This window comes from Impatiens glandulifera, chromosome 8 (assembly GCF_907164915.1).
Source record: "Impatiens glandulifera chromosome 8, dImpGla2.1, whole genome shotgun sequence".
NCBI classification, from domain to species: Eukaryota; Viridiplantae; Streptophyta; class Magnoliopsida; order Ericales; family Balsaminaceae; genus Impatiens; species Impatiens glandulifera.
In genome coordinates this window covers 45,202,451-45,230,153 of record NC_061869.1, presented here as the reverse complement: position 1 = coordinate 45,230,153, position 27,703 = coordinate 45,202,451, and the positions used below count along the sequence as shown (strand labels likewise).

Below are 27,703 nucleotides of genomic sequence, written 5' to 3'. Positions count from 1 at the left end.
GACGTTTTGTACAGATCTCTTGATGATATCATGTTCAACAAAATCATCGAGTGTGATACTGTCAAGGAGATCTGGGACAGACTTACCCAACTGTGTGAGGGAAATGAGCAAACCAAGGAAAACAAGATTATAGTTGTCACTCAACAGTTTGACAGTTTAAAAATGCATCCCGGAGAAACGATGAACGAGTTCGACACAAGGTTCAGCCAAATTGTCTCCACTCTATCTATTCTTGGCAAGACGTATATCAATAGGGAGCTTGCTATCAAGGTCATGTGTGCTCTTCCAAGGGAATGAGACATAAAGACGATGGTTGTGAGGGAATCCAAAGACCTCAACAATATCTCGCTCTTCGGTTTGTTCGCTGATCTCAAGGCCTACGAGTTCGAGTTGAACTCTTGGATTGAAGAAGATCAATCCACATCCATTATCATTGTCAAAGCTTTGGTGACTTCTAAAGAGCCTCCCGCCGCTCCTGATGTGCAGACATCAGCTTAGCAGCGATGCTATGTCTCTCTTCGTGAAGAAGTTTGGCGACTTTATGAAGAAGAGAAACTTTAACTCAAGCTCTTTAAATTTTAATTATAATAAGAAATCCAAAATTAATGTTAAGTGTTATAATTGTGGCATTTTAGTTCATTACCAATCGGAATGTCAGAATCCGAAGCGTGAAGAGAAGAAAAATGACAATGAAAAGGAGCTGAAGGCTCTTATGGAAAGGGACGGGAAGAACAGACGAAACTATAGTGAATGAGAGGAGAAGGACAAGATCATATCATCCAATCTCCTCTAATTCTTTCGAACCAAGAACCAATCCTCCATTACCATGGGGATCAAAGGATCAACAAAGAAGAGATCATTGTTGAAGCAAAGCAGCAGCTATTACTAGCTGGGCCTCTCATAGCAGTCAGTTTGCTTCAGTACTCCTTGCAGATCATCTCCGTCATGTTCGTCGGTCGCCTCGGTCAGCTTCCTCTCTCCGGGCGCATCCCTCGCCACTTCCTTCGCTTCTGTCACCGGTTTCAGCTTCTTGGTGCGTCCAATATCTCTTATAATATATCTCCTTAATTACATTCTGTTAAAAATGTTTATTTAATCAAATGCAATTGTTATGATCTTCCTTGTTTAAGAAATTTCAATTTTTATGTAGTTAAGGTTGTCAAGTGCTTTGGAGACTCTTTGTGGACAAGCCTATGGAGCAAATCAAGTACATATGGTTGGAATCCAAACCCAAAGAGGAATTCTAGAACTTTTAGTCCTCAGCATTCCTCCATCCCTCATTTGGTTCTACACCACCTCCATCCTCGTCTTCTTTGGCCTAAGCCCCGAGATCTCAGTCGTGGCAGGGTCTTTCAATCGATGCATGATTCCCAGTCTGTTTGCCTAATGTCTCAACAGGTTTTATGGCTAAAGTCAATCATTAGCATGCAAAAATACTTTTATATCAAGAACTGTTTTTTTTTTGTCTTTTGTCAAAAGTATTTAGACTTTTCAAAAAAGGAAATCTCTTTTACAAAGAAAGTGATTTATCTAGGTCAAATTACCAAAACATTTTAGTAGTTAATATTTTAAATATTGTTCTTTACTTTATTTGGATTATACAAGTCAAATTATTTAAATATTTTAGTAGTTAATATTTTAAATATTGTAGAAAGTAAATATATTAATATTTTAGTTGATAATTGGAATTGTTTGATAGGAGGAGTGATTAAATGTTATCAAACAAGTCCTAAGTATAATCTACTATTTGTATTTGATAGGAATAAACTCATTTTGGATACCCAACTTGTATTAAATGCTTACTTTTCTTTCACACCTAAGTTGGCCTATTCTTCTTTCAGGAACTTTTATAAATTACAAGAATTATTTATCGTAATTCTTTCTGGGTTAAATCTGTTATGTTCTTACCACGAATCTACACAATTCATGTCTCAACTCCTTAATCTTAATCATTACACAACAATAACTTATTGGATTTAAAAATGAAATGATTACCAATATATTAGTAGTGTAGGGAATTTCTCTCCTAATCAATCAAAAAACTGAGAAATGTAAATGCAAGAAATCATAAAGAGTAAAACAGCACAAGATTGATATCGGAGTACGACCCAAAAATGTCTACGTCTTCGTCGAGCTCTATTAGGAACTCGATTCCACTATCACAATCAAATGTTTCAGTTACACCCTTGTTCTTTATATATATCAATCACACATATATAAAATCTCTAACTATCTTGTGTGAATTACTTATCTATATATAATTAACTTGTCCTAACTAACTTAACAAACTTAAGCCTTAGACACTTCATTTAATTGGACCTATTTAATTGGGCCTGACTCATTCAACTCAATATCAACTATCTCCACCTTGGGTTGAAGGGTCGTTCTCTTGTTTTAGTGAAATCGAATATGTTCATCACTTAATTGCTCGAAGCCTTTATTGCACTACATCTCTTGAACTCTAAGCAAATCCAAACAATGTCTAAATTTACTAAGAGGTAGTACCTTGGTTTCAACATCAGTTGGGTTATTTTCTGTTCTAACTTAGCTGATTGAAACCACCACTTGTGTTATTTTCTCTCGAATGAAATGGTTCTTGATATCCACGTGTTTTGTTCTATCATGGAACACGGGATTCTTGCACAATTGTAGTGCACTTTGACTTTTTGTTAACACTGTTGCAGGTTCTTCGAACACCTTCTGTTCTTGCAGCAGACCCTGAATCCACATTATTTCCTTTACAGCTTCAGTTACTGCGATATATTCGGCTCCAACTGATACAGTTACCAATAACCAAAAATTAGAAAGCTGAAGTTGATTTCCTTGAGTCTTTATCTCCTACATAGTTTGAGTCCACGTAATAATTACACTAACCTCTATACCACTTCTTTTCTTGTAACATATCCCCACATTAGTAGTTGAGGCTATGTATCTCAGTAACCACTTCATTGTGAGCCAATGTTCACGACCTGAACTCGCCGTAAACCTACTCAAGACACTAATCGCATGTGCTAAGTCTCGCCCGGTACAGACCATTGAGTACATCACAAACCCAACTACACTTGAATATAGAACCTTTTCCATGTAAGTCTCATTTGACCTGGTTTTTGCCGAGTTCATAGACGACATCCGATACTGATTTTTGATCGTCAACTTTGCTGGCTTGGCTCCTTGAATTTCGAACTTGTCAATCACCTTCTCGAGATAGCCCTACTAGCTGAGAGTCATTACACCATTCTTCATGTCTCTGCTAATCCTTATCCCAAATATCTTATCAACTTTGCCTAAGTCCTTCATATCGAACTCGAAACTTAGAATAGTCTTCAACTTTTTCACACTCGAAACTTAGCATATCATCTACATATAGCAAAAGATAATCAGCTTCAAGTATGCTCTTCCCTATGAAGTATAAGCAAGTATCATACATGCTCCTCATAAAGCCTTGTTGAGTAGTAAATGCATCAAGTCTTAAGTAATACTGTCTTAGTGATTGTTTGAGTCCATACAACGACTTCCTAAGCAAACACACCATGTTTTTCTATTGCTGAACTTTGAACCTTTATGGTTGCTCCATGAAAATGTTTTCCTCTAGATTTCCATGAAGAAACGCAGTTTTAACATCCATTTGTTCTAACTCAAGATCGAACTAAGTTACCAGCGAGAGCATGATCCGAATGATTTTGTACTTGACAAATGGTGAGAAGATTTCATTATAGTCCACTCCTTCTTTTTGAGAGAACTCCTTAACAACTAATTTTGCTTTGTACTTGACCCCTTCTTAAATCGAAATACCTTCCTTGATCTTATATATCCACTTGCACTTGATCACATATTGCTTGATAGGCCTCAGAATAATCTCTCAAGTTGAATTCTTATAAAGAGAATTCATTTCTTCCTTCAAAGTTTCCATTCACTTGGATCTATCACTAGAACTCAAAACCTCTTTGAAATCTTCCGGTTTAGTTTTGTCTAACTTAACTGTTGTCATAAACGAATATGTCAACATATCGGTATAAGCTGAGAACCCATACCTCTGGATGAGTTTTGGCTGCCTCCTTTCCATGTCCCTAGCGAGTTGATAACTAGCTTCCAATTGAGCTGTAACTTCCTCGTAGGTTCAACATATGTACTAGTAAACTCCTCATGATTATCAGCAACCATTTCAGCGTCTTTATCTGAAACCAATGGCTCCACCTGACCATAATCCCCTGTATTACTCTCTATTTGACTAGTACCACTAACTTGCTGAAACATTAATGAAATTAAATATGCATTTGTCCCCTGCTCGCTTATACCCGAGTCACCATGATTAGTTGTAGATTGATTTTGAGAGAGACACACAAACTTCTCTTCATTGAATATTACGTTTCTGCTGATTATGGTTTTAAAACCACCATATTGTCTCAACCACAACCTATAACCTTTCACTCCTTGAGGATAACCAAGGAACACACACTTCACCCTTCTTGGCTCTAACTTGCCTTCTTTTTTATGAGCAAAAGTTGTGCATCCAAATGGTCTAAGATGAGACAGATCTGGAGGCTCACCTGAAAAGTCCCTACTCATATAATATACCTACTGCTCTAACATTTATATCTATTTAACATTGAGATTCCTAGCTAAAGCTATATACAACTTGTCATGTTTAAAAGATATACTTTATATATACATTCTGCATTAAACAGCTACAAGAAGCTACAACAAGATAACCTATACTCCATCATACTAACATGTTTCTGTATAAGTCTTATATACATGCATCATTAGACAGTAGGAAAGGACCCAAAATAAAAGTCAAGTGTTTATACAAAAAGACATGTAAATCTAGCAGTATCGGTCCCTCCTCCCACACTCTCTCTAATAGCCTGCTCCTCTCCAAGCCTCATTTCCTTCAAGTGTACAAAAGCTAAGGTTGAGTACCTACACCACACATAAGCATAGTGAGTCTAATGACTCAGCAAGTAATTAAGTATTTTAAAACCTGCTGGAATGATTTGCTTTTAAAAGGAAGATATATGCATAAAATGTTCATCATTTAAAAAGAGATGATCAGTCCATAAAAAAAATCATTGGCATGTTTAGAAAATATGAGTTCATGGGGCCTGTACAGTAACATCTTGAGCCATGTTTGACCCTACACCATTCAGAGTTGATCCTGAAGGCAAGGAATCCGTTTGAGCTGTATTTGGAAAGGCACAATTAGGAGTCCATTCCTAAAAGCCCTTAACCTGTTTGGATCGTCTTTTAGTTGGGCAGCAATAAATAGAGCTCATGTTAAATACTCTGGTACCTTAAATAATCAGCCAGTACATTTAGAATCAACTTACAAGAGCTCATGCCAGCTAGTCTCCTTCTGTTTCCGTCAATACTCATTCATCAATAATATGCGCCCATGTATGCATAAATCATAAGGGTTTATGTTTTATAAAAGTATATACTTAACAAATCATGGAAACCCTATCATTTGTGGAAAACATGATGACCCTTGTCATACTTGAGAAAAATAGATTGTTTATAAACCAAGTTTGTAAATAAAACCATATTTTGCCATAGAAACATGTATTTCAAACATATATAAAAATTATACAGAAAGTACTTGAGATACATAGCTATGGGTGGAGTTTAAAGTGAATTTAAGAAAAGGCTTGCCTTAATTTCGAAACTGAAAAAAGAAGATGATCTTTGCTAGGGTTTGCTCTTGCTTTGAAGAAAAGCTCCTAAGTCTTGCTTAAATAGAGAGAGAACTGAATTTCCAAATGAATCAAGGTAATGGGGGTAAGGTGAGCTAATGGTTGCTATGCTAAGTGTGAAGCATGCAGCTGGGGCAAGTGGAGAACATGTAATGGGTTAGGATGGAATGTTATTAAGCTGCTAAGTGTTCAAATTAAATGATAAGCAAGTGGGTTTAATGTAAAGTTAAGTTATTTAAAATAATAATAAAAAAAATAAAGTAATGTGATTTTTGGATAAGATAAGGAATCTAAAGAAGTCAATGAGGATAGGCCACGTCATCACCTCTCTTGTTGTTAAATGGGTATGCAGGAAATTAAGCAAAGAGCTTTCCCTATGCCTTCTTTATCCTTCCATCAGTTTCTTCATCTTCAACATCGAGTAGTAGCATTCTTCATCTAATCATCTGTCCGTCTTCTTCATCAGATCCACGGTTCATTTATGTTCATCTTCTTTATCAATTAATTTCATTTGATCAGCAGGTCGTCTCCATCAACTTCATTTTTATTTGATTAGTTTATCTTATTAGCAGATCATCATTCCATCAACAGATCACCTCTTTCAATAAATTAATTCCTTCATCAATAACTCATTTGAATTAAAGGTAAGTAAATGGTGGATTTGATAAGGTTATGGATGAATTATGGTTTTAAATGAAATGGAGTTTGCTGGTAGAAATAATGAAGTTGATTTGTTTAATATGGTTGAATGATTTAAGGTTGTTTATTGTTTAGGAAGGAGGAAGAGAAAACAGAGAATGAAGGAATATGGATTATTTGGTTTTGGATAAACTTGAAGATGAGAAAAGGTATTTAGGGTTTATGTATAAATTTGAATGTTTATTGGAAGAAAATGAAAAGGATTATTGGATTTAAGAATGTTGGGTTAAGATTTTTAATTTTTAAACTAGTTTTGATAATTTAGCTTAAATAATCAAAAAGGGAGAAATTGTTGGGTTAAGATTTTTAATGTTTAAACTGGTTTTGATAAGTTAGTTTAAATAATCAAAAAGGGAGAAATTGTTGGGTGATTTTTTATTGATTTGAAGTAACTTAAAAATTTTGATTTGATGATTGATGAAATATTTTTTGATAATAAATGGATAAAACTAAGTTCAATAATTGTTAGTCATATGAAATATAAAAATAAATATTTAGATATCAACAAAGTATGTGGTGTAGTGATAAGTACATCTGCCTGTCATGCTGGTGACCTGGGTTTAATTCTCACCAGACACATAATTAATAATTGGATTTTTGTTAATTTGTAGGCACAACTAAAATCAACGCGCGCGAGCAAAGTCAACGCACGGTGTTAGACGTGCAGTCTAACTAGTGGGGTTAGACGTGGGGGTCTAACATGTGGTTAGACGTGTGGGTCTAATGTTAGATGGGGCATCTAATGCAGATTGCGTCTAATCAGATGAACGACTGAGATGAGGCATCTAATAGACTGTTAGATAGGGGCGTCTAAACAGATGGACGACCAAGATGATCAGATGGGCATCTGATGGCAGATGCTCTTCCAGACAGCTAGTAGCCGGCAGCAGAGTCTTCGAGCCAGTTGACAGTAGAGCTCAACAAATGAATAACCGCCACATATGCCATAATTCAAATTGCCTGTATTGAATTGTACTACCACGATCTCAAGAATATTTTTCTGTTGTACTACCTAGTACCTCATGGATAGTACATCCAACGGAAAGATGACATGTGTCCAAAAGAAGGATTTGACCGTTGAAGCTTTTCAAGAATAAATTGCTGCCAAAGACAACGGACAAATTGCTGGCTGAAAATACAAGAAAGAGAGAGCTGCTTCATTTTTCATTCAAGAAAGTTTCTGAAATGAAACATCTCACTTATCATCTAGCTGTGAATACATTGTATTACATACTGTCTTTTCTATGAGAAAACTTCAGTGCTGTAAGTTGAACAAAGGTTGTTTTGTTCAACAGAGAGTTAGCTAGATTAGTGAATTGTATTTGATTCAAAGAAGTATAGTGAATCCTTCCGGTGGTTGGAAGAATGGGTGACGTAGGAGAGTTTGCTCCGAACATCCATAAACAACTTCTTGTGTTCTTTACTTTCTACCACTCATCTTTCATTGGTTCAAAGCTTCAAATCCAATGAATATTTCTGCACTTGAATCTGTTTCAAGAGTTCGAAGGATTTGCGAAGAATAGAAAGAGATATTAATCTCTAACATAATTTCTATCAAACCGTTTATCCAAAGTCATCATCAATAGCCAGACTCCCATCTCTATTAGTGCCGCCAATACTATCAGTTGGTATCAAAGCCTCGTTTTCTATTCTCAAGCTTCTAAGGAATTTGAATCATGTATATGGCTGTCATCAACAATGTTCCTATGTTCTTAGAGGAAAACTACGTTGTGTGGAAGGCGAGAGTGCAAGCTCATCTAGCTGCCATAGATGATGACATGTGGTTTGTCATCACCGACGGTCCGATAAAGATTGAGAAGGCTAGATCTGAGTGGACCGGTGAAGATAAAAGAAAGAACAACCTCGACAACATAGCAAAAGACATCCTCTACAAGACATTGAATGACAACATGGTACGCAAGATCATCAAATGTCCCACTGCCAAAGATATTTGGGAGAAGCTGACTAAACTGTGTGAGGGAAACGAGTAAACCAAAGAAAACAGACTCATGGTTTCCACACAACAGTTCAATAACTTCAAAATGCGTCCTAGAGAGACGTTGACTGCGTTCGATGAAAGATTCAGTAATGTTATCACTTCTCTATCCACTTTGGGCAAGACTTACAGCAATAGAGAGGTTGTGATCAAGGTCATGCGTGCTCTTCCTAGAGAGTATGATATCAAGACGATGGCGATGAGGGAATCTAAAGACCTCAACAAGATGGAGCTCTATGATTTGTTATCCGATCTGAAGGCTTATGAGTTCGAGTTGAACTATAGAAATGAAGAGGAGCACCCCATATCCACCATCATAACAAAGGCATTGGTGACGGCTGAGGAGCCATCTACTACCACTGTTGTGAAGGTTGTTGCTATGCAGATTAGCAGCGATGCCATGGCTCTTTTCGTGAAGAAAGTCTGCAAATTCATGAAGAAGAGACACTTCAAGGAAGGAAACAGCAAGCCGAAGCGTGATGAGAAAAAGAAAGATGAGAAAAAGAACAAGAAAGAGCTGAAGACTCTCATGGCGGATGAAAACAAAGCCAAGTGGGCCGACAGCGACTCAGATGATTCATCATCCAACGTTAGTGATGATGAAGAGGTTACTTGCTTCATGGCAAAAGAAGAAGTTGACTCTGAGGTATTTGATTTCTCCTCTAAAAAATTCTCAAGAGATGCGTTAATTACTACACTCAATGACATGGTCATTGAGTACAAGAAATTGTCAGACTCTTTTGATGAACTAAAATTGAAAAACAAATCTGACAGTTCTTCTTCATCTCAAAATAATGATTCTGAAGTTTTTAAAAACAAAATGGTTGAGCTCCATCTTAGAATGAAAAGCTCAAGGAAAATGTTCAAACTATGTTTTCTAAAAGCCAACGTTTGACATATGTGGTCGATTCCTGGACGAAGTCTGGAGATGCAGTCAGACAGCAAATAAGTATGATGAGGCCTATCGGATGCAAATCCGGTTTAGGATTTGATGGCAATGACTCAGACAAGTCTTATGAAAAGTTAAACCCAAAAACTAACAAGTTTAAGTCTATAAACTTTGTCAAAGGGAGTTTAACTAAGAATGGAACTAATCCAAGTTGTGATGAGATAACCTTAAAGGATGAGATTACTTATGTTCCGCCAACTGTTGGCTGGATAAAACTTAAGATGGAAGCAGGCAGCAAGTCTGGCATATTAAAATCTGACAGGAAGTCAAGGAGTTTTAGACAAAAACCATCCTCTAAGGTTAAGAGTTCAGCTATTAGCAGGAAGACGTCTGTTAAGCCTAAATCATACGCACCGATCACAACGCAACATGGGAAATCTATAAAAATAATCAAATTATGGATTCCCAAGGGACTAATAAGCCATGGACCCAAAGAAAATTGGGAACCAAATTTATTGTTTTTAAATGCAGGTAAAACAGGAAAGCAGCTTGGAAGAGCAAGACGACATCTGGACAGCCGGCTGCTCAAACATAGCATATGACAAACAACAACCTGAAGTGGCTGACATCTCCATAAAGCCACTTCTCGAGTCTAAGTTTTCTTACCTTGGAAATAATTTTAGGATTGTTAGATTATGATAATGTCTAGATTATGTTTAAATCATTAACTCAACTAGTTTTCATAATTTAGCTTAAATAATCAAAAATGGAGAAATTGTTGGGTTAAGATTTTTAATGTTTAAACTAGTTTTGATAATTTAGCTTAAATAATCAAAAAGGGAGAAATTGTTGGGTTAAGATTTTTAATGTTTAAAATAGTTTTGATAATTTAGATTAAATAATCAAAAAGGGAGAAATTGTTGGGTTAAGATTTTTAATGTTAAAACTGGTTTTGATAAGTTAGTTTAAATAATCAAAAAGGGAGAAATTGTTAGGTTAAGATTTTTAATTGATTTAAAGTAACTTAACAATTTTGATTTGATGATTGATGATATAGTTTTTGATAATAAATGGATAAAACTAAGTTCAATAATTGTTAGTCATATCAAATATATAAATATATTTTTAAATATCAACATAGTATGTGATGTAGTGGTAAATACACTTGTCTGTCATGTTGGCGACCTAGGTCTAAATCTCACCAGACGCATGATTAATAATTTGATTTTTGTTAATTTGCAGACACAGCTAAAAGTCAACGCACGGTGTTAGACGTGCAGTCTAACTAGTGTGGTTAGACGTGGGGGGTCTAACGTGTGGTTAGATGCGGGGGTCTAATGTTAGATGGGGCATCTAATGCAGATTGCGTCTAATCAGATGAACGGCCGAGATGAGGCATCTAAGAGACTGTTAGATGGGGCGTCTAATAGACTGTTAGATGGGGGCGTCTAAACAGATGGACGGCCAAGATGATCAGATGGGCATCTGAAGGCAGATGCTCTTCTAGATAGCTGGTAGCAGAGTCTTCTAGGAAGCTGACAGCAAAGCTCAACAAATGAATAACCGTCACGTATGCCATAATTCAAATTGCATGTACTGCATTGTACTACCAAGATCTCAAGAATCTTTTTCTATTGTACTACCCAGTATCTCATGGATAGTACATCCAACGGAAAGATGACATGTGCCCAAAAGAAGGATTTGACCGTTGAAGCTTTTCAAAAATAAATTGTTTCCTAAGACAACGGACAAATTGCTAGCTAAAAAATACAAGAAAGAGAGAGCTGCTTCATTTTTCATTCAAGAAAGTTTCTGAAATCAAACATCTCACTTATCATCTAGATGTGAATACATTATATTACATACTGTCTTTTCTGTAAGAAAACTTCAGTGTTGTAAGTTGAACAAAGTTTGTTTTGTTCAACAGAGAGTTAGCTAGATTAGTGAACTGTATTTGAATCAAAGAATTATAGTGAATCCTTCCGGTGGTTGGAAGAAGGGGTGACGTAGGAGAGTTTGCTCCGAACATCCATAAACAACTTCTTGTATTCTTTACTTTCTGTCATTCATCTTTCATTGGTTCAAAGCTTCAAATCCAACGAACATTTCCGCACTTGAATCTGTTTCAAGAGTTCGAAGGATTTGCGAAGAATAGAAAGAGATATTAATCCCTAACAGGATTACTATTAAACCGTTTATCCGAAGTCGTCATCAATAGCCAGACCCCCTTCTCTATTGGTGCCGCCAATCCTATCAAAGGAAATAAATTATATGGATTATTAGTAAGTGGAAATATAAAGGCTAATTTGAGTTTAATTTGATAATTGAAGGAAGAAAGTGTCAAAGGCCCATTTGAAAATAGCAAAGGATATTTGGTAGAGCTTAAGAGTGGAAATAACTAGATATTGGGGGGTTAGGTAAGAAATCATACCTTCTTACAGTTTATTTTACTAAAATGTGATTATGTTGATAAAATAATTTTATTAAAATGTGTTTCTAAACTTATGGATCAAGTTGACATGGAGATGTTTTTATAAAAGGATTTGATAAAACCTTTGACAGAAATGACTTGATAATGTGATTTATAAATTGATTTGCGAAACTAGTTGATAAAGTATTTTTGATAAGCTTATGCTAAATGCTTTGTGAAAGAATGATACATATGTATGGATTTGATTATGTGAATAATACAAGAATGATTTTATTACTCTGGATAGGATTCTGTACTTATTTAGTTGATAATGGTTATTAATGCCTCGAGTTCTTATACCGGTAATGAGTCAACGCGTGACAGTCACGTCCGATTGATGGTTAATAAGTCAATGCAGGACCCCCAAATCCTGATTGATGGCTAATGAGTCAATGCAGGACCCCCAAATCCTCATTGATGGTTAATGAGTCAACACATGACATTAAAGTCCTAGTTGATGGTAATGAGTTATCACAATAATATAGTCATTATCACTATCCCAGAGTTATATAGAAAATGTATATTGGTTATTAACAGTACGTATTATATTTTTAATACAGGTTTGATCTTTATATACTTATATTAAATGTCTATTGATCCAACTGTAATGAGATAATGATTTTCTTACTAGGCAAGTTTAGCTCACCCATTTTAATGGGTCCCCTCTTCAGAGAATGATCCAAATCAAGTAATAGAAGCTGCTGGACAATGAAGACTTGGATATCGATCTACTTTTGGTAAAAAAAGTTAGTCCTCTCCTTAGAGTAGTGTATTAAGGGAGAATTAGAACGATGTATTTTGTAAACCTTAAGATGGTAGAATTGTCACCTTGTATTTTTGGACTTTTGATGAGGTGGCAAGAACATATTGTAGCTAAAAGAATTTTTGGTTAATGAAAGAAGGGTAGTATTTTGATTAAGAAAGTTAGTAAGAATTATGTTAGCTTTGCATGTTATATTTAAGTGTATTTCAAGGAGATGACATGCGGCGGCTGGTCACGCCGTCACGACTCGGTTCGGGGCGTGACATTTAATTAGTGACTAAAGAGGGAATTAAATTAGGATAATACTTATCCTAATTTTCTTCTACATATTGTGGAATAATTGACACAACATTTTAAATCTCAGCCCCTAATTATAATAACAAGTCTATTCCTAAAGATGACTTATAAGTGAGTATATAAGGGTGAACATTTCAGCAATGCACCCTTGACCCTACTAGCCTTTCATAACAGAAAAGGATGAGCTTGGGAATAACATTACCAGTCCACATTTTTTCATAAGTTTTGAACTCAATTGTTGTTGATGGACATCGATTCACCAAATATTCTATTGTCATTACCGCTTCACCCTAGAAGGACTTGGACAAACCTGCCCTGAAAAGCATGCACCGAGACTTATCCATCAAAGTTCGATTCATGAAAAGCTCAGCAACTCCGTTTTGCTAGGTTGTGGATCGAACTGTTCTATGCCTTTGAACCCCTAGCTCACAACAGTGACTATCAAACACTTTGTTACAAAACTCTAACCCATTATATGTTCTCAAGGTCTTTAACTTTCTATCTATCAGATTTCAACCAAAGTTTTCCATGCTTTGAACTTTTCAAATGCATCACTTTTGTGTTTTAAGAGATAAACTCAAAATTTATGAGAATAATCATCTACAATTGACAATAAGTATGAGTTACCTCCATGCGTAGATGTTTTCTCAGGACCCCATAGGTCTGAATGGACATACTCTAACATGTCCTTGGACTTGTGAATCTCGGTCTTAAATTTATGTCGATGTTGCTCCCCTAACCCGCAATGCTTGCAAAAGTTTAGACCTTTTACTCTATCTGAGCCTAATTTATTCTTGTCACTGAATCCGCAAAACTTTTTCACTGATGTGACCGAGCCTCCGATGCCACATCGTGGCCTTCTTGTCTTTATCTGAAACTACCAGTGCATAGTCTCACCACTCAGTTGATACAAACCATCTTGCTTGATGCCTTGCATCACTAACCTTTTTTCATTCATGATCTTCATCTTCCCATACACTATTTGATTTGTGTATCCCAAGTCATCAAGAACCCTAAGAGAGATGAGGTTTCGTGACAACTGAGGCACGAACCTGACTTATTTCAGAACCCTCACAACACCATCGAATATTTTTATGCTGACATCTCCAATTCCTTCCATTTGACATCCATTGTTATTTCACATTAACACCCTGCAACCACTCAGATTCTAAAATTTAGAAATCCATTCTTTTATGTATGTCATGTGAAAAGTGCAACCAGAATCAAGAACCCAGTCTCTCTTAACATCTTCTATTGACGCCATTAAGACCTCTCCACTATCATAACCATCACCATAATTCACAAATTCTTTAGTCTCCACTTGCTTTTTCTTGTTATCTCTCAGCAAAATATAATAGTGGTTTCAAAGATGACCAACCTTACCACAATGATAGCACTTTCTTGTTTTCGTGGATTCTGATTGTGATGTTTTACTTTTATTCTCTTTCGAGTTGTTGTTGGTGCGAGGTTGCCCTTTGTAATTGTTTTTCCCTTTGGCCATGTAATTTTCACCATTCGAGCTCGCTTTCTTGTTTGTCCTTAATTCCAACTCTCTCGACTTCAATTCTGAAACCACCTCTTCAAGAGTGATACTTATTCGTCCATACTTGATCGCATTACAGACTTCCTTGTAGGATTTGGGAAGAGAGTTGATGATGATTATTGCCTGGTTTTCATTGATCATTGCTCTGTTCTCTCCTGAGTTTGCCAACTCGATATTTTGTTTTAAGAACTAATCAAGATTCTGAGTAAGAGTCTATCCTGGCATCATCTTATAACTGAACAGCTTCTCCTTCATGTAAATCTTGTTGATCAGAGATTTGGATTGGAACAGCTCGTCTAAGCGCCTCCACATCGATATCAGAGTCTTCTCATTGTCTATCAACCGGATCATAGAATCTGAGAGATGAAAAATGATTGTGTCAATCGCTGTCTTTGTCATCTCGATCTTTACTCATCTCTAGTGGTCACGAGACTGGTTCTTCTAGAGTTCGTAAAAGATACTGTTGTGCAAAGACAGCCCTGATTTTCCGCTGCCAAATGCGAAAATCTCCATTGCCATCGAACTTGTCATTGTCAGTCTTCATGCTTGAGATTGGCCGCCACTAGAATTCCCAAGGTGCGTATTTCCTGTGTTGTTCTCTTTCTTGTATATTGTTGAACCTTGTCAACTTTGTCTCTACCTGCGTTTGAGCCGGACTCTTCCTTATTCGTATCACTAGCCAGTATTAAAGACTTTTCCAAGATTTTTAAAATTTTTTAAGATTGATTTTAATCTTGCCCAAACCGAGCTCTGACACCACTGTAGGGAATTTCCTTCCTAATCAATCAAAGAACTGAGAAATATAGCAGCAATAAACCATAAAGATTAAACAACACAAGATTTGATATCGGAGTTCGACCAAAAATGGTCTATGTCTCCGTCGAGCTCTGTTAGGAACTCGATTCCACTATCACAATCTAATGTTTCAGTTACACCCTTATTCTTTATATATATCACTCACACATATATAAAATCTCTAACTATCTAGTGTGAATTACTTATCTATATATAAACAACTTATCCTAACTAACTTAACAAACTTAAGTCTTGACATTTAGTTAGTTGGGCCTATTTAATTGAGAAAAAAAATTGATGTATGTTAAGGGGAGTTGTTTTCTATATAAAAGACTAAGTCCCATAAGAATATGGTTTAATTGGCTTAGTCTCTCAGCCCTTCATACATAATTAATATTTTGAAGAACTTTAAAAACTACAGAAAAAAAACAGAAATTAAAATTTTTTTTTTCTAATGGAATGAATTTATTTTATGTTTGTAAAATGGTCCGGCTTCGAAGACTCGAATCCATGACCTTAAGGACATGAGTGTTTGCGCCTCTAACATTATTCAAATGAATTTATTATTATAAAATTAACAGGTTCTTGCAATCGCAGAACATTGTGATTCTTCTCATGGTCTGCTCTGCAATCACGGCTTTGTTTCACATTGTGGTGTGTTGGGTTCTAGTTTTTGAGATAGGTTTGGAGACTAGAGTGTTGGGTTTTGCAACAACAAAACTATGGATCTTCTTCAAAATTAAACCTGTAACAAATCAGTTTCCAAATCGTTTATGACGACAAACAGATTACGAAGACTGAAATAGCATAAAGCAATAAACGACAACACAATATACGTGGTTCGGTCAAAATCGACATACGTCCACGGGAGGGATAAGTTTCACTAAATCAAAGAAATGTCAATAGTAGAAACTTACATGCCCTGCTCTCAAATGAAAGAAATGATTACACTAGGAATGATTGGACTACTCCACAATCAAAAGCTCCCCCAATCTTTCTCTCTAGATCAGCCAAAGAACAAGAAGAAGAAGGAAACTAGAAAATCCCAGATCTGTAATTCACTCTTTCTCAACCTTACTGTATTTTATGAGAAAATACCCAAAAGAAAGTATTTATGCTCTAACCCGTTTTCATAACAGAAAACCCTGACCCGTTTACCCGGAATTTAAAAAACCCGCCCGCAATGGCAAGGAACACCTCAACAGTTCTCCCCCTTCCGAGCCATAGGAGAATGTTACTATAAACATTCATCATCGTGAAGCTTCTGCCAGAACCATTCCGGCTTTGGTACAACATATCTCATGCTTGCCTCTTGGCAAGCCCTTTATCATCATATCTGACATGTTCTCATTTGTATGCACTTTCTCCAAGTATAACTCCTTCTTCTCGAGCACTTCACGGATCCAATGGTACCTTCTTTGGATGTGTTTTGAATGTGAATGGAAACTTGGATTCTTGCTCACATGTATAACACTTTGTGAGTCACTAAACACCACAAACTTGTCTTGTGCAATGCTTATTTCTTTCAACAATTCTTTCATCCATCTCATTTCCTTACAACATTCAGTAATGGAAATATATTCAGCTTCTGTAGTAGACAAAGCAACACATTTCTGTAGACGAGACTGCCATGATACAGCTCCTCCTCCAAAGGTAAACAAATACCCTCAAGTTGATCTCATAGTGTCAATATCACCACTCATATCTGAATCAGAAAACCCTTCAACATGTGGCTTTCCAGTACCATAACACAAAGCGTATTTGGAGGTCCCTCGAAGATATCTCATTAGTCACTTAACCGCTTCCCAGTGTGTCTTACCGGGATTTGAAAGGAAACGACTAAGTACTCGAACCGCATGAGCTATATCCGGGCTTGTACAGACCATTGCATACATCAGACTGCCTATTGTTGAAGCATATGGAACACTGCACATTTCTTGTCTTTCCTCTTCATCCTTGGGAGATATTGTCTTGTTTATTTTCAAGTGTGTAGCCAATGGACAAGCAACTGGCTTTGCCTTGTCCATACAGAATCATTTTAGAATCTTATCTATATCTCTCTTGAGACAACCATAGCCTTTTCTTCACCCGATCACGAATGACCTGCATTCCAAGAATTTGTCTTGCTTGACCCAAGTCTTTCATCTCAAAATACTTAGCCAAATCCTTTTTCAACTTGGGAATCTTGAGTTTGTCTCTCCCAACAATCAGCATGTCATCAACATATAAGAGAAGTATAATAAAATCATTAGAAGCAAACTTTTGCACAAAGACACAGTGATCTGTAGACGTCTTAATTCACCCATGGATGGTCATCAACGACTCAAACTTAAGATACCACTGCTTTGGTGCTTGCTTCAAACCGTACAGACTTTTGACAAGTTTGCACACCTTGTTTTCCTCACCTTTCGTATTATAACCTTTAGGTTGCTCCATATAAACATCTTCATCCAAATCACCATAGAGAAATACAGTCTTGACATCAATCTTTTCAACCTCAAGATCCATACAAGCATCTAGACTTAACACCACCCGAATAGAAGTCATCTTCACTACCGGTGAGAAAATCTCATCATAATCGATTCCATGTCTCTGACCAAAACCTTTGACAACCAGCCTAGCCTTGTATCTTGTCTTGCTATCATCACCTTCTTGCTTGATCTTGTATACCCATTTATTTTGTAATACTTTTCTGTTCTTTGGTCTTTGAATCAGTTCATATGTGCCATTTTTCAGCAATGACTTCATCTCTTCATCCATGGCAGCAATCCATTCTTCCTCATGAGCATCCTCAAGAGCCTCCTTATAGCATATAGGCTCCCCACAATTAGTTAGAAGGACATACTCTATAGCAGGGTACTTAGAACTTGATATTTTCTCCCTAGTATACCTCCTAAGTACCTCTATTTGTTGATTCTGTTGATTTTTATCTTCTTGTTGAACTTCAAAATCAACCTCAATATTATCACCAAGATCAGTTGTTGTATCATTTCCATGGCCTATAGCTTGACCCTGAGGAACATCATCATCACTATCTGAGTCTGAAGCTACATGTGGCCTTGTCTCCTCAACATCATGTGACAACTCAAGACCAGAAATGTCACGTATGTATGCATCAAACTTTTCACCATCTTCAAAATTCTCAATAGTCTAATCTTAAGAAATACCACATCTCGGCTTCTCAAAACCTTCTTATCAACTGGGTTATAACACTTGTATCCCCACTTTTCATCACCATACCCAAAAATATGCATTGTCTGGTTTTTTCATCTAGCTTAGATCTCTCATCTTTTGGAACATGCACAAAAGCTCTACAACCAAAAACACGTAAATAGTCATAATTAACATCTTTACCTGACCAAACGCTTTCTGTACACTTATTATTAAATGGCTTGGAGGGAGAACGGTTGATCACATACACTGCAGTGCTCATGGCTTCAGCCCAGAAATGCTTAGCCAACCTGGCATGGGAGAGCATACTCCTCATCCATTCTAACATTGTTCTGTTCATCCTCTCTGCCACACCATTTTGTTGTGGAGTTTTGGGCACAGTTTGTTCATGTCGAATACCCTACTCTTTGCAATAATCATCAAATGAGCCTGTGTACTCTCCCCTGTTATCTGATCGCACCCTCAACAGTTTTCTTCTTGTTTCTCTTTCAACCAGCTTGTGAAAGACCTCAAACTTTGCTGCAACCTCATCCTTGGACTTTATAGCATAGGCCCAAACTTTCCTAGATGCATTGTCTATGAAGGTTACAAAATAGGAAGCACCACCTATGGATTTAATCTTCATAGGACCACAAACATCTGTATGGACCAGTTCAAGGACATTCTTTTTTAGTTCCACTTTTGACTTACTGAAGGAGACTCTGTTCTGCTTACCCTTCAAGCAATGCTCACAATTTTCAAGATGAGCATCCTATAGATTCAACAGCTCATTCCTCTTGATCAAAACATTCGGCCCCTTTTCACTAATGTGACCTAGTCTCTTGTGCCACAACTCAGAGAATGACTCCATCACAACAGAATATGCTGCATCATAGACAATTTTCAAATTTGTCTTGTATAAGGAACAACATTTCTTACCTCGTGCAACAACCAATGAACCCTTGCTTAGCTTCCATGCTCCACCACTGAAAACATTATGGTAGCCTCCATCATCGAGCTTACCTGCTGAAATCAAGTTCATTCTCAAATCAGGAACATGTCTTACATCTCTTAATGTCAGGAAACAACCCATGTTTGTCTCGATTCTAACATCACCAAGACCAACTATCTTGGATACACCACTGTTACCCATGCGAACCTCACCATAATCACCAGCTTTGTAGGACTGGAAGTAACCTTTGTGTGGACTAATATGGAATGAGGCACCTGTGTCAACAATCCATGTTGTTTCATTTGAAGATGTGCTAAGACAGAAGTCTAGACAGTTAGAAGCATATGTCAGTTCACCATCTGAAGTATAAGCAGATGTATCTGCACTCTGTTCTTTCTTTTCTCTGGGTTTCACTGTACCCTTTGCTTTATCATTTTTAAATTTTCAGCACTCGTTTTTCTAGTGACCCATTTTGCCACAGTAATGGCAAGCACCATCCTTCTTTGGAGCTCTTGACTTGCTTCTAGACTTTCCCCTGCTCGAACCACTTCTATTATTTTTTGATCTTCCTCTATCAGCCACCAACATATCAGACTTAGAGGGTTTATCCCCCTTTCGATTCTCCCCATCAAGTAAGGAATTGGTGACAAATGCCATGTTGACTTTACCATTTGGTGCTGAGTTGCTGAGAGTGATAATAAGTGTCTCCCAACTTGCAGGCAAAGATCCAAGGACTAAAAGTGCTTGCACCTCATCATCAAAGTTTATATTCATATTACTTAACTAATTCAAAATATTTTGAAATTCATTCAAGTGCTCAGCAATTGATTTATTATCAATATACTTCAGATTTACCAGCCTTCGTACCAATGTTGCTTTATTCCCTGCTGACCTCCCAGCATAGAGAGCTTCAAGTTTGCTCCATACACCATACGCCGTAGTCTCATTCTCAACATGGTGCACAACATTTACACCAACTCAGGAACGAATAAATTTGCAGGCCTTTCTATCTATCTTTTTCCAATCAGCCTCTTTTGTAGTCTCAGGTCTAACACCCTCATTTTCAGTTGCTTCATTCAAATCATTTGAAACTAACATATCACTAATCATCAGTTTTCATTGCCTGTAGTTTGTACCATTCAGACTCACCATATCAGGTCTAGATTTCCCCATTATTACTGCCTCAACAATTGACAAAAAACACCAGCAAAGAAACCACTTGATCTCTTCTATGAATTTTGCCAAATAACCAGCAGAGCACTCTGCTCCAAAGTTAAAACAGATAACCAATCAATACTGCTCTGATACCACTGTTGGGTTTTGCAACAGCAAAATTATGGATCTTCTTCGAAATCAAACCTGTAACAAATCAGTTTCCAAATCGTCTATGACGACAAACAGATTACGAAGACTGAAATAGCACAAAGCAATAAACGACAATACAATATACGTGGTTCGGTCAAAATCGACATACGTCCACGGGAGGAATAAGTTTCACTAAATCAAAGAAATGTCAATAGTATAAACTTACATGTTCTGCTCTCAAATGAAAGAAGTGATTACACTAGAAATGATTGGACTACTCCACAATCAAAAGCTCTCCCAATCTTTCTCTCTGGATCAACCAAAGAACAAGAAGAAGAAGGAAACTAGAAAACCCTAGATCTGTAATTCACTCTCTCTCAACCTTATTGTATTTTATGAGAAAATACCCAAAAAAGTATTTATACTCTAACCCGTTTTCATAACAGAAAACTCTGACCCGTTTACCCGGAATTTAAAAAAACCCACCCGTGATGGCAAGGAACACCTCAACACAGAGGAGCTGCCATGGCGAATGTGGTCTCGAACTGGGTGAATGCTCTTCTGTTGGTCCTCTATGTAACAAGGATCTCCCCTCACTGCTCGGAGAAATGGACAGGATTCTCCAGCCAAGCTTTTCATGGGATTGTTGCCATTACTTCTGCATTCATGATATGGTGAGTAGAAGAAGATGCTTTCTTTTTCTTTTGTTTGTTTCATTAGTTAAATTAATGTTTACACAAGACATAATTTGGCTACATGTCTACAGTTTGGAGTATTGGTCATATGAAATGATTGTTCTTTTGTCTGGCCTTCTCCCGAATCCTCAACTTGAGACTTCTGTTTTGTCCATAAGGTACATATTTCATCAATCATTTCAAGTTATCTAAGTCTAATTGGAATTGGCTTCTCATCATTTATTTGGTCACAGCCTCTATACATGTTGGATGGTGTACATGATATCCGTTGGCCTTGGTGGTGCAATAAGGTGAGATCAAAATCCTCAACTTGAGACTTCATATATGTACATATATCTCAATAATTATTCTGTGTTCACAAAAATAATTGGATAGATATAGGATCTTTCTCAAAAGGGACAACTATATATGCATGATCCCTTCAGCTACTTTAATTAGTGCAAAATACACAAATATTTTTATTTTTGTTACTAATCTGTTTTGATAAAGACAATTAAGTGTAGCTCAGTGGTTAGAATGTTTCTTTTGCAAGTTGTTTTAATGAAAAAACTTAACAACCATCCCCTAACATCCAAACCCTTTAATTAAGGATGATGTTTGACTAATATGTATTTTAACAAATGGAAATTATAGAACCAAAAAGTCTGGAGAAGAAAGAGAAGCCTACAACGTCTTCACGCCCGGATCATGTACAAAAGAAAAAAACGTATCAACTTCGGCATTGATATGGGCTCTTTCGCTTTTTGAGGGCACGAGGGAACATCATTTCCCCAACTTTTGAGTGTTTCTTATTTTCATTTTCTCTTGAGATTTTTTCTTTGAAACTTATAATCATGTCATATCTTGTAACAAATTGTTTTGATGGGTTTTTTCACAGTATGTTTTGCACTCAAATACGTGAATTAATGATATGGGTTTATCCTTTCAAAAACAATTAATTAAAATTAATATCACATTGGTTTGCTCTAGTTAAAATAGTTGCTATAGTTGCTTTTTACGTGTTTATGCAAAAATATACTGCCTTTTGGAAAAGTTCATGCCTATAAAATATATATCAAAATACATTAACAATAAACTAGCAAATTATAAATCTTCAGCATTCTCTAAATAGTGTTTTTGCAAATGCAGCATTGGAGTATCAAATGAATTGGGTGCAGGTTCTGCACCAAGGGCGTGTCTTGCTCTTGTTGTTGTGGTGGTGAAAGCTATTACTCAGGGTGTCATAGTGGTGATGACAACTATCGCAATTAGACATGTTTTGGGGAGGATTTATAGCAATCGAGAACAAGTGATAACTTGTGTTGCCAAGATGATACCTTTACTTGCTTTATCCAATTTCTTGGATGGTTATAAGGGCTCGACCCATAATCTTCTTATTTGCAGGTGCTGCAAGAGGATGTGGATGGCAAAAACTGTGCGTGATCATTAATCTTGGGGCATACAGATTAGGGACTTTGGATGGGAATGATATGTGGACTTTTGGTGCAAGTAGTGGCTCTGGTGGCTATCAATCTGCATACAGATTGGGAGAATGAGGTTCTTATCAAAATTATTCACAACACTATTAGGGTTTAGGTTTAGATTTTGTCCCGGGCCTCAGTCAAAATCTGGTCCGGTCATCATGACCTTAACACTGATATTTATATTTACAATCTACAAGTTTTGATGATGAGATAATTGAACTGAAATTATATGATAGTTCTTTTTTTATTATAATCTAGATATGGATCTGGATCTGACAGATAAATCACAAACAAATTTCTGAATGTGTAGTATTATTTTTTCATTTCCAAATGTGAAGTCTAGAAAAGAAAATGATATATTTAAATGAAACAAATAGCTAGTCTTTCCATACTCATGGCCGAAGTCATTAGTTCAGCACTTCAAGTTATGATGAGTTATTTATCATATGTGAGTTTAGAATAATTGTGTTATCCATATCTAAAAATATTATTGAGGGTATTCCTTTTTTATGACTAATAAGGTTTATATCGAACTGGCAATTAAAATGTATTCATTATCTTTGTAGGCTAAGAAGGCTTTAACTGTGCATTGAGTGAAAGAGAGTAAGGGTACAGTGTTTCAATAACAAGATAATGAGAAGAAGAAGAAGACAAAGGCTTTTAGTTTGAAGATTTGAATGGAGTTACTCATTCTTGAAGTATTCTAAGTAGTCTTGAGAATTACTTCCTATGTTTTTAACCTTTTCGGATGGTTTTTTTTTTTTTGTGCTTTAATTCAAACCACATTCTTATTCTTGTTTGAATGATTTTGAGAGAGAAAAATAGTTGTGTTGTGTGAAAAAATAGTTATATAAATATGAAAAATAAATTCAACGAAAATATCAGAGAAAAAATGTCCTGAAATGCAGGTAGATATGAGAGAGAAAATTAAAAATATCCCAAAATACACGTGGATAGAAGAAAGAAAATTAAAAATATCTTGAAACGGTCATTTGGGGACAAAAATAAATATGGTTCCGAAATTATCGTTTTGAGACCCAAAATGAGCGTTTTCGGGACCCAAAATATGTGTTTCGGGACATGAGGGCAACATCGAATTCGTGGTCTTATTTGGGTTGCCCTTTCGTTGAGTTTATCAATCCTCTATAAATATTAATGCATATTCTTATATAACTTTCTTTTTTCAATACTTTTTCATTTAAAGAGAAATTGTGATTTTTTTTATTAATTTATATTTCTAATTACTGTTGCAAAAGCAACCAAATATTTTGCAACAAAATATAAACAAAGTTATGATATTCATTTTTGAAAAGTTAGAAACTTTGATTGGAATGCAGTGGAAATCATGTCTCCCAGGGATTAAAACAATTGAAAATAGAGATTCATGCACAATCACAAATTAGATTGGATCAGTTTGTTTTTTTTTTAAATAAATTTAAATATGAATTTACTTTCAAATCAACTTTCTAGTTATAAGCAAAACAAAAAAAATATAAATTAACTATAATACATATGTATGGTAATATATCAACTTTTGTTATATTAAAATTTTATATATAAATGATGAAGTATTTTTTGGGTTGAATTAAGTTGGTTTAACAATATAATATTTTATATCCATTTAAATGTTTTCATCTTTAACCATGAATATATTTAAATACAAAATCATCTAGCCTAAAATATGAAACAAATATTTTTTAAAATAGGGAACTTTTAGTAAACTTTGTAACTTTTCTTTTTGCTGGGAATAATTAACTTTACAATTTGAAAATAAAAAATATATATATATATATATATACAATTTAAGTATAAACATGACTTTCTTTTTTAGTCTTTCCTTTTCACATGGCCCCAAAAGATCAAAAAAGGGGCTGCAGAAGATATAAATAAAAAATAGAAAATAAAAATAAAAAATTAAGAAGATCTAGCTAGATAATAGAAGTGGCAGAAAGCAGATGGCATTGAAGTCAATCAGTTCCCCTTTAATCGGTCGGTCATGGTAAACGACACAGTTTTGTCGGAGAAGAAGAACAATAAGAGCTTGTTTGATTTTGGGTTATGTAACCCTTTTTTATTTTAAAAAAAAATTGTCAAAAAGAAAATATTTTAGTTCATCAATCTAGTAAATATATTGTTGAAAGGAAATAAGATAAAATAATTTTTTTTATTTAAGAGATTAAATGTCTATATATTCATATTTTTACTATAATGACTCCAATTTAAAGATTTTATAAATGTATGAAATTGTGATAGTTATTGAATAACTCCTGTCTTATTTGGATTGGGGTTATTATAATAACATAGAGTAAATAAGTAATGATTAGGGATGATTTTTATGAGATAAAAATATTTTTGATAAAATTATTTAAAAGATATTAATTGATATATAATAATTAATAAAAAAATAATAATTTAAAATAGATAATATTTTAATATTTTAGGTAATGAATTAAATTATATGATCGATCATAAAAAAAAATGAAATGATGTTTGAATGGTTTGAGTTATTTAAATAACCCAAACCAAACCAGGCCTCAATCATAAAACTAAAATAAAATAAAAAGTGAGATAGGGTGTAGGAGAAAAGGGGTAGATACAGAAATAAAATTTAAAACCTGGGTTTTTTTATTATATGATGAAACAATGGTTATTTGGGAAACACTCAGATAAAATAAAACTAAAATAAAATAAAAAAAAAGAGAAAGTGTCTAGGAGAAAAGGGTAGATACATAAATAAAATTTAATACAGTTTTTTTTTTTTTTTTTTTTGTTATTTGATGAAACAGGGGTTATTTGGGAAACATCAAGATAAAATTTAAATAACTCCTTCATCAAACAAGCTCCAAATGAAATGGTAATAGAAAAGAGTAGAGCTTGTACATTAAACTTAGACCTATGCAATTTTTTTTTTCTTTTATTCATCATTTCAATTATTTAATTACTCTTTTATATATTTAAATACTATAATTATATTTTATAAAACTAATTTATCTTTCATGAGAAAAGAAAGGATATTTTTAACTTTTCACCATAAAAATAAGTTTTTTTACCAAATTTAATTAATAGAAAATAAACAAGAAAAACTGAAATGACTAGCCCTTAGACTATCTATGCTTACCCATTATTATGTTATATTAAATTCCAGTAGACAGCGCCCATTAATGCTTCTATTCGTTTTTGACTGTCTATTTTAAAATGTCAACATGCATGTTTGCCTAAATATATGTACAAAAGCATTCTGCAGGAAAATGACAAAACACTGACCCTATGTAAACAATTCATTATTATTATTATTATTATTATTGTCTAATTAATAAAATAATAACGGTTCAAAATTCGATAATTAATTTTGCATGCAGAAGCAATATAATTTATGTATTTATAAGAAGATTCCACAAATCAAGGTACAACAACCCTTCTTCTTCTTCTCTTCTTCTCCAGTTTCTCTTTCTATGCAAATGAGAGCTCAACCAGACAAACGGGGTCTTTTCAGATTAGGGTTAAATGGAAGACCAGTTATAACTAGCTATTTCTTACTCTGGCTACTCGTCTTTCTTACCCTGGGTCGTCTTTCTTCAGCTGCAGGTCCAAGAAAACTTCTGTTCTTTAGAAACATCACCGCCGTAGCCACCTCATTTCCGGTAGGTCCAAGTCCATCAAAGATCGTCGTAGCCGGCTCCACCGACAACTCAACTTCTTTATATGATGAAGATAAGAGACTAGTTCATACCGGCCCAAATCCTCTTCATAATTGATGAACATATATATATATATATATATTATTTGTTATTGATCAAGATTCAAGATCCATATAAGAAAGAGAGTCATTAACATTATTAACCACTAATAAGTTATGTTGATTCTGTTATCAGCTCTTTTTCTTTGTTCATGGTAGAAAAAAATGGTAGTTAGAGAAAGGGAGGAAAAAATGTAGTTCTTTAGCTTGCTTCCATGTACTCTTTAGAGAATTGATTGCAGACTCTTAGCCTGTTGTAGTAGCTTGTAGCAATTAATTATTTAATTAAATGGGTGCAGTTATTAAATGCTGTGTTTTAAATTATTGTATTAGACTCTTGTTTTAATGAATTTTTATAATAAATAAAGCAATCAATACGTCCTTGTTTGGCTAAAGTTTTTTCTTTAATTTATACCAAAATAAATTTTCAATCAATCATTAATCACTGATTTCATAAATCAAAATACTAAAATACTTTATATTTTAAATTATTATTTTTTATTTTATTTATATATCAATGCCCTTTAAATATTTTTTATCAAAAATAATCATCAAACTTTCAAAATCATCAACCATCATTATTTTTTTTTTCAGTCTAAGTTATTGAAATAACTTCAATCCAAACCAACAGGTCTAAGTTATTCAAATAATTTCAATCCAAACCAACCGGTGTAATAAATGTTAATAACAACTCAAATGAAGAGAAAAGAGTTAAATATGCCTTGACACGAAGACCGTGCCCTACTTTCCAATGTCCTTTTACCTATTCCATGGCTGATATAGTTCAATATAAGTCATGATTTACCTAGAACACAATTTGTGGTCATTGAGATTGTAGTTTGTTCCGATCTGAGTTATTTTAATAATTTAGCGGAAAAAAAAGAACGATGATCGATTATTTTGAGTTAGTAATGATTATTTTTTAGGAAAGAAAATTAAAAATATTAATATATATAACTAAAATAAAGACTATATAATATTTTGATTAATGAATTTAGTGATATAATTGATAAAAATAATAAAATATTGTTTAATTTTATTTGAGTTATTAAAATAACTCAAACCAATAACAAAGCCATAATGAGCATGAGTAAGACTATTTAGCATATCCATGTTCATAAGGAATAAGGTAGTGCCTGTTGTAAAACATCCTATATATAAGAATCTGTATTTCTATAAGGTCTATTAGCTATTTAATGATTATCTTCTATATGGTCTACTAAGTAGAGTGCAATAAGATTATGTGGAATTTTTAAGCTG

At 34.9% G+C, this 27,703-nt stretch overlaps 1 pseudogene; it reads left to right on the top strand.

Moving 5' to 3' along the window:
- Positions 1-750: 750 nt before the first annotated feature.
- On the top strand, positions 751-23,300 carry LOC124913382 (annotated as a pseudogene).
- The last annotated feature ends 4,403 nt before the right edge of the window (positions 23,301-27,703 follow it).